This window comes from Pteropus vampyrus, unplaced genomic scaffold (assembly GCF_000151845.1).
Source record: "Pteropus vampyrus isolate Shadow unplaced genomic scaffold, Pvam_2.0 Scaffold2, whole genome shotgun sequence".
Classification (NCBI taxonomy): Eukaryota; Metazoa; Chordata; class Mammalia; order Chiroptera; family Pteropodidae; genus Pteropus; species Pteropus vampyrus.
The window spans coordinates 353827-362003 of record NW_011888783.1 but is presented as its reverse complement, the minus strand read 5'-3'; positions in this window follow the sequence as shown (position 1 = coordinate 362003).

Sequence of the window (8177 nt, the reverse complement as noted above, 5' to 3'; positions counted from 1 at the left end):
GATGAACTAAAAATCATGTTATCATTCAAAAAAAGTTTAATACTTGGAAAATTACCAAGATTTCAGCTTTATATATGATTGCAATTAATGTAAATTTTTGGAATACAGTATATTGAATGTTAAGTGGTTTATGTGCATAATGACTATGCACTTCTTTATCTTTGACTATGTCTTTGTGGTAAGTTCATTATCTTTGATTATGTCTTTGTGGTAAGTTCATTGCCTTGTCTTTAAAAATATTCTTCAAATATCTATCATGTTTGTAATAAATGATATTGCAACGTTTTTTTTAATTATCAACATTTACATTTTACAGTACCAAATGTTTTTGGTACAGCATCTGTACATAATTAGCCCCTTATTTTAGACTTCCAATTTATATTTCTGCTTTCTTCAAAGGAAGAAACTAATCTAGTGTCCTTTATCTTGTATTTTAAGCCTGGTCCAGAACCTTTAAACACTTCTTCATCACCAGGTATCTCATATATGCTCTTTGAATTTTCTATGCAAGATTCTTTTTGAAAATGCAACTTGTATGACTTATTTATGTATTCACATTTTAATCTTCATTTTTGTATAATGCAAACTCCCTCTTCTTCTCAAGAAAACTTTGAATTTTTTATTACTTTCTACATGTACCAGATATTATTTAGGAAAAAATAATGAATTTCAAAAATCTTACTTAGATTCAGTGGAGGAAATTGTAACATCATATTTATATGCTTGATTTTAATTGTGAAAGAGAATTTGGTCAGCCTGACATGGAGTGAACCAGAAAGTCCAATTGGCAATGTCAAGGGACGCATAGAAAACTTGAGTTCAGTTCAGACTTAACAATATCTGAAGAGTTGCTAGTGATGCTTATAATGAGTCAGGTGTTATCTTCGTGAGTTTTGTTCATCTTTATGCTATGTTTTTATACCAGTCCGCCAATCCGACACACTCACATGCTCAGAACCTACTTATTAAAGCAAGTCAAAGGTAAGAAATAGTGTTCAGAGCAATCGTCCAAGATACCTGCTCCTTTCCCTGCTTTAGTCCATGTTGTCTTCTACCAAACTCCTGATTTCATTTCTACTTATTCATTTAAAAATCCAGCTCCTCCTTTTTGAAATTAGCTTTAGCATGGAGTTCCTCCAGCTTCTAATTTCTGTCTTCTAATTCTCACTCACTTCAGGTAATCTCAAGGATTCTTCATCTTGGCTGGCTCCTCAGAACTTCCAGACTACTGGCTTCAAATTATTTACCAAATGGTTATTATGAAGATTAAATTATATAACAATAATAAATATGAAGTATTTAACAACCTATGAAGCACATCACAAGTGCTCAATTAATGGCAACTATTACTAGCTGCAGTGTCTTGCAGCAACCAGTTATAAAGTAGAAACAAACTGAATTAAGTAATTGCTTTTCTACCAATAGCTAAAACATAGTATCATAAATATAATCAGTGTAGGAGTATGTTAGCTGACTATTATTAATGTTCATTATGTTGTGATATAGAAAAAATTTTTGCATCTGCAGACAAAAAAGAAAGAGCCAGTACAAAGTTCAAAATATGTCCTAGTTTGTTGGTGACAATGCCAGTTTTTACCTGCTATTATAGCATTATTATTCATAGTATTCAGCTTCACTCTCCACCATGACACTGTTCAATTGAACTTTCTATAATGATGTAAAAGTTCTATATCCAGATTATCCTATATGGTAGCAGCCAGCCAATGTGACTCTTGAGCACTTGAATGTGACTAGTATAACTCAATTTCATTTAACTTAAATTTAAACTTAATTAGTGGCATCTGGCTAGTGGCTACTGTGCTGAACAGCACAGCTTTAAAGAGAGAATCAAGGCTTCAAGTGGGATCTAAATTTTTCCAACTGTGATAATGGGACCTCTTGTTCTTCCCATGTTTCTGATTCTATCTATGTTTTTTATAATTTTTTATCTACCACAGTAAAAAATTCTATCACTTCACAAGTTGTTCCTGGTGTTCCTTATTAGCATACAACTGGTAAGGAAAGAGAGTGACCTTTTCTTGACTAATTTTACTTCTTCAACAAGAGCCCATGAAGTACTGTGCAATTAATAAGAATGTAGAGAAAAGTAAAGGTCTTATTTTATGGTTTAAAAAAAGAATTAATTTCACAAAGCACAAGCTAGTTATAATTTTAATAGTAGTTAGTACACATCCTTTAGCACAGTTCCTATTGAGCCATTTTCTATGTTTTACAAGAATAAAAGAACAAGCAATTGTTTTTTTTTTTCTTTTTTGCATTGTTTGAATAAAGTTATTATCAAATCATAATTAGGAGTGACATAAAGATCTAATTCATTACCATAACCCTTACTAGAAGTTTGACTTGTTTTTATTTATTCTTATTTAAAAGCAAACAGAATTATTCCATTTCAAATATGAAAAGTTATTTTTAAATGCTTCAATAAACTGAGGTTACTTTATTTTGACTTAAATTTATTTTCCTTCAGCTAAGTATTCATAGAACTTTAATCTAGTATGACTCACAGATTATAATATTAATTTAATTTTGTTGTCTGCCTGTATGGGATTCCCCTGAGAATTAGTGATATTTATTATTGTCTCTAGAACATATTATTTTGCAGCAAAGTGATGGAAATCTTTTTTTGCTTGTTGTTTTGTCTTTCTGAATTTCCAGACTGGCTAGCAAAAATGACGTTGCTTTCTATGTCTCTTATTTAAAAAAAAAGAAAGAAAAAGAAAAAGAATACTGGACCTAAAAGCCACACAGCTGGTCTTTTCAATTTTCTTAACTACTGAATTGGATTAACTGCATGATCCGAGTCAATTGATTGTGCAAAAATCAATGGCTGAGAAGGCCAGATCTTCTCTCCTGGTTGGCTTCTTTCCTAAGCTTCTGAGTATGTGATGTTCATTCAGCGCACCATCAACTTTTGAAATAAATTACTTTTTAAATGCTCAAGTTATAAACTTTGATGGATGATATGTTTCAAAAATATCCAGTAAATGAGTAGCAAAATATAATTTAGAGGCTTGCATTAAAAAATAGCATTTATTAAACTTTTTTCAACTATATTTGTGATAAAAAAAATCTCGATAATTGAAATATAAAGAAAAAATAAAACACCATAATTCAGCCACCTACTATTAATGTTATGACATGTATCTTTAAAATCTTTCTCTTTGAGTATAGTATATATATATATGTGTATATATTTATGTGTATATGTGTATATGTTTGTGTATGCATGTGCCTGTGTGTGGTAGGCAGAATATTGCCCCCCGCCAAAGATTTCTACATTCTAATCCTTGGAACCAATGAATGTGATACATTGCAAGGCAAAGGGAAATTAGATTGCAGATGGAATTAGGTTGCTAGTCAGCTGACCTTAAAATAGAGAGATTTTTCTAGATTACCCAAGTGGGCCCAATGTAATGGCAAGTCCTTAAAAATGGGAGATGAAGGCAGAAAAGGAGGAAAGAGTGCTGTGATATAAGAAAGACTCAACACACCATCGTTACCTATGAAGCTGGAGGTAAGGGAGCCACAAACCACCCCATGCAGGTGGCCTCTCAAAATTAGAAAAAAAACAAGAAGACAAATTCTTCCCTAGAGCTTCCAGAAAGGAACACAAGCCAATTGACACTTTGATTTTAGTCCAGTGAGATGGTGCTGGACTGCTAACCTGCAGAACTATAAGATAATAAATTTGCGTTATTTCAAGCAACTAAGATTGTGGTAATTTGTTAGATCAGAAGTAGAAAATTAATATAGTATGTGTATGTGTATAAATATGTGTGTGTGTGTGTGTGTGCGTGTGTGTGTATATAGATAGATAGATATATCTATCTACATATATGTGTGTGTGTGTGTGCGTGTGCGTAGGAACATCATCTATATGCTATTTAACTTCTTTTCTCTTTCAAAACCTATCATGAGCATTTTTCATGTTATTAAATATTCTAAAGCAGTTATAATAGTAGCAAAATATTCCACTGTGTTGACGTGACTTTTTTTTCACTGTTTTACTATTATTGGAGATCAAGATTTTTTCTCCCTTTTTTATAATTATAAATGAGATTGCTCTAAATATTATGAACCAATATATGACCATTTTCTTAGAATTTTTAAAATTATTTTTATATTATTACCTTTACATTTAACAATATCACCATTCATATTTATTATACAAAACTGAAAAATAGTCATCGAATTAAAATTTGTTTTTTATTTATGAAGCCTTGAATGTCACAATAAGATCTAATTCTACCTGTCGACACCTAGCATAGTCATTTTTGGTTGGGACCTCATGCATCTATGAAGGACGTCCATGTGAAATGCCACTCCATCCATTTTCTTTACCTCATGGGAGAAGTAACTACTAAGCTTATTGGGAATAAACATCCAATACACCACATTAACCAAAGGCAGAACTTCCATAGAAAAATTTTATCTGATCATCTGTTCTCTGTTTGGCTCTTCTGAGGCTCCCTCTGCCATGCGGTAAGCACACAGAGTTCAGTACTTCTTTATGAAGTTAGAAAACACGACATTCCAGGTCGTGACATTCTTGCGCTTATGTGTACAATCTTTCTAGATAGATTAGCTTCTGGAGGAAAGGAAGTTCCAATTAGCAGAGTCAGTGCATTCAATGAATAGCCATTCTTTTATTATTAAGAGTATGCTGTGAAGCACTAAAATTTGTTACTTCTCTTAGTGCATTTGGGGGAGGTTTTGATTTAGACTATTCCTCTCCCTTCTTATTCTTATAGTTCAGTAGTTTTCAAACCTAGCTGCAAAACAGAATCATTTGTAGAGCTTTAAAAAAAAAATTGTGATGCCATAATTTTTCCAATTTCATCTGTCTAAAGTAGACTCTAATTGTTTATTTAAAGCACCCCTAAGAGAGTCTAAGATGGACCCAATATAAACCCTATCAACTGGCTAGCTGATGTATCTTAATGTCAAAAGCACAGAGAAGAAAACCATGCAATTTGCTCTGACTGATAGACCTTGGTAATATTTGAAAATCTTTGCAAAGCAGCCTTAGTCTTCCACTGTGGTAGAAATTAGCAGTGTTGTTTCCAACATATGTGATTTTCCTCACATAGAATTATTGCTGCATATTCCTGAAGATTCGAGTCATTATGTTAGAGCCCATTAAATTAGGAGGAGCATTATCTTTCTCTTTTTTATCATTCTTCCATAGAGGAAATAGTAGTCAATGGCTATCTCTACTTTTGCTGTGGAATTGATGTCTCTGATCTGTCTTTCTTTTCACCTTGCCCCAAAAATCTCAACAAAAGGATATTAAATGAGTAAAGTGAGAGAAGAAAAGAGCCAAAAGAAAACAATTTATAATGAAAAAAAAAGACAAATAAGAGAGAAAAAAACAGAAGAGAGTGAAGAAAAAAACAGGAGAGACTGAAGAAAAAATGGAGGTACTGTGCTATAATCTTGGTTTACCCTGTGCTTCAAGTGTGTTAAAATATTATAAGTAATTTACTTTCCTTATGTGTGTTCCTCCAATAGGAGAAAGATGTGAAAGGATGGGTAAAACAATATAGAACTACATAGAACCAAAAACTAATTTATCATTTCTCATTTGTTCCTCTAAATCATACCTAGTAGTCAAGATGAGCTATGTTAAAAATCTAGCTTCCCATAAAAAGTGTTACCTTCATCTACATCTAACTCTCATTGCATATAGAGAGAGACAGAGACAGAGAGACAGAGAGACAGAGAGATAGAGAGAGAGAGAGAGAGAGAGAGAGAGAGAGAGAGAGAGAAGAGGAGTGGAGAGGAGAGGAGAGGAGAGGAAAGGAGAGGAGAGAGACGGAGAGGGAGAGAGAGGTTTCATATTACTGGTCTCTATTCCATAGATTTTATATTATATTTTAAATGTGTTGTTCTCTATTGGAAACCCTAATATAGTCAAAAATCTTTATACTATGCATGCTTTATTGATGGCTAGTTTGATCCAATTTTACAAATAATGAATGTCAGAACACAAATTTACCAAGGTCAAATCACTATTTCATAACAATCTTATGACTAAGATTTTGACGTGTAACAAATCTTGCTTTATAATATACTACGGTGAAGAATGAAATGAAGTAAGCAAGCAATATGATAAATTGCTTTGAAACATTTAGATAAGGGAATTCTAATTTTAGCAGTTCCCAAGCATAATAAACAGCTAAGGAATATAACGTAGTTACTTTACCTCATATATAGATGGATTAAGTGTCTGGTAGCCTAGGTGGTATGATCTAAAATGTGTAGGACTCACTTTTCACCCCCACCCTCACCCACAATTAGCTTCTGTAACCAGACAAGTGCTTGAAACATTGCTTGAAATCCATATCCTACAAAGGAAATTATTCCACTATTGTCAATTATGTATGTGTCTTTATATTTCTATGATTAAACCTATTTGTGTATTTATAATAAAGTATCTGTCTTCATTTGGCCATTAGTAGGTAGAGATGTGTTTGTTAACTTTAGGTGTTCTTTTAAAAATTCATGAAAATTAAATTTCATAGTCAGAGAAAGACTCATTCAATATATTTTTGTGTATACATAAAGCTCAAACACAATAATTAGGAGTAGAAAAATAAATAGCATCATTGGTAATTGTAAAAATTGAGTAATCATAGTTACACTACAGTATGTTAGTGCATGCTTGTGCTGTTTAAACACAATCAAAAAATGTCCAAAAGTTTCAGAAGATTTTTGGGGGGGATATTGGAAAGCTGGGTGGACAAACTGTTAAGATTGTCTTAATATAAAGAGAGAAAGAGCTGCAGGAATAGTATATTTTTTCATGTATACTTGTAGGAATATTTATATAGAATATATATTACATAAGTCCTTAAATATGTAAGTATATGTGAAGATATGTATGTGTTTCATGTCAAGACAATGGATGTATAAAAATAGCTATATGAAAATTTTATGATTAAAACTATAATATATAAAACATTTAATAAACTCTAAATGAGATTTATCCTATTGCAACTAACATGCCATTCCTGCCAACTACTTGAGACTCCTATATCTCAAAAGCTTAATGGCTAAACCTGTAGAGATTTAATATGCCACCACATCTTGAGAAATGATCAAGACAAGCTTGATTAGTTTAAAAGTGAAGTGTGCATTTCTATGAGACTACTTGGCAGGCTATGGCTTATGTGTGTAAAATGTCAGGATTCTTAAGTTTGATGTGAAGTCAGTGTCTTGAGATCAATTAATTTAGAATTTATTAAGACAAGAAGAAATATATCATTAGGCATATTTTGAAACACACAAAAAAGTACTCAATGAAGAGGACAACATGCTCAATTCAATATGCACTGCCATAGAGACTATCAAATGACTCTAAAATGTTTGATGTTTCATTGTTCCTAGAGGTGTGCTTACCAGCTCTGGATATCACTTCTTTTACCATATTGTGACAATTCAGTACTTGTGTTCTGATTGCCTTGAAGTTTAATGTACTTCTGTTCTGAGGCATTTACTGAATCATATTAAGAACCATGGTGCTTGGGTTATAAAAGCAGTATCATTTTTCTTTATTCTATTAAAAGAAGTCTCTCATCTTCTTCCTATACATTTTCCCTAGCTAGAAAAGAAAATATTGCTGTCACTTTCACTGGGGTTTGCCTTTCATCTCACAGTGGCATTTCAGGTCCCTAAGTGCTATCCAATTTATTTGTATTCCAATGCCACTTCAGTGAAGCGTGCCTCTCTGTCAGTTGAATGCAAGCTTCAGGTGCTCAGTACTTGGTAGCCCTGCCATGAACAAATTGACAATATCAACTGCAGCCAGCCTTCTTACAGGTAATTTCCACCTACCTGCTAGAGCAGAGTTCTCAAAATTATTCAGCAGCACTATCTATAATATTTTTGAGAGTAATCTGAGATTTCTTTCCTTGACTTTCTCAAACTATGACATTTAATTGTCAGCTCCCTTTTATCATATTGAAGATTCATGTTAGCATAATTTTAATTTTGTTTCTGAGAAAAGTTATATTTAATATTAGATGTTTAATTGTTTCAAATTCTTTAATGTGCTATTAAAATCAAACTTTAATTCTTTTTGTAATTTAGAATCTCATAAAGGCTGAAATCTGAGGAATATCTCAAAATTACAACATACATAGCATAACAAAATA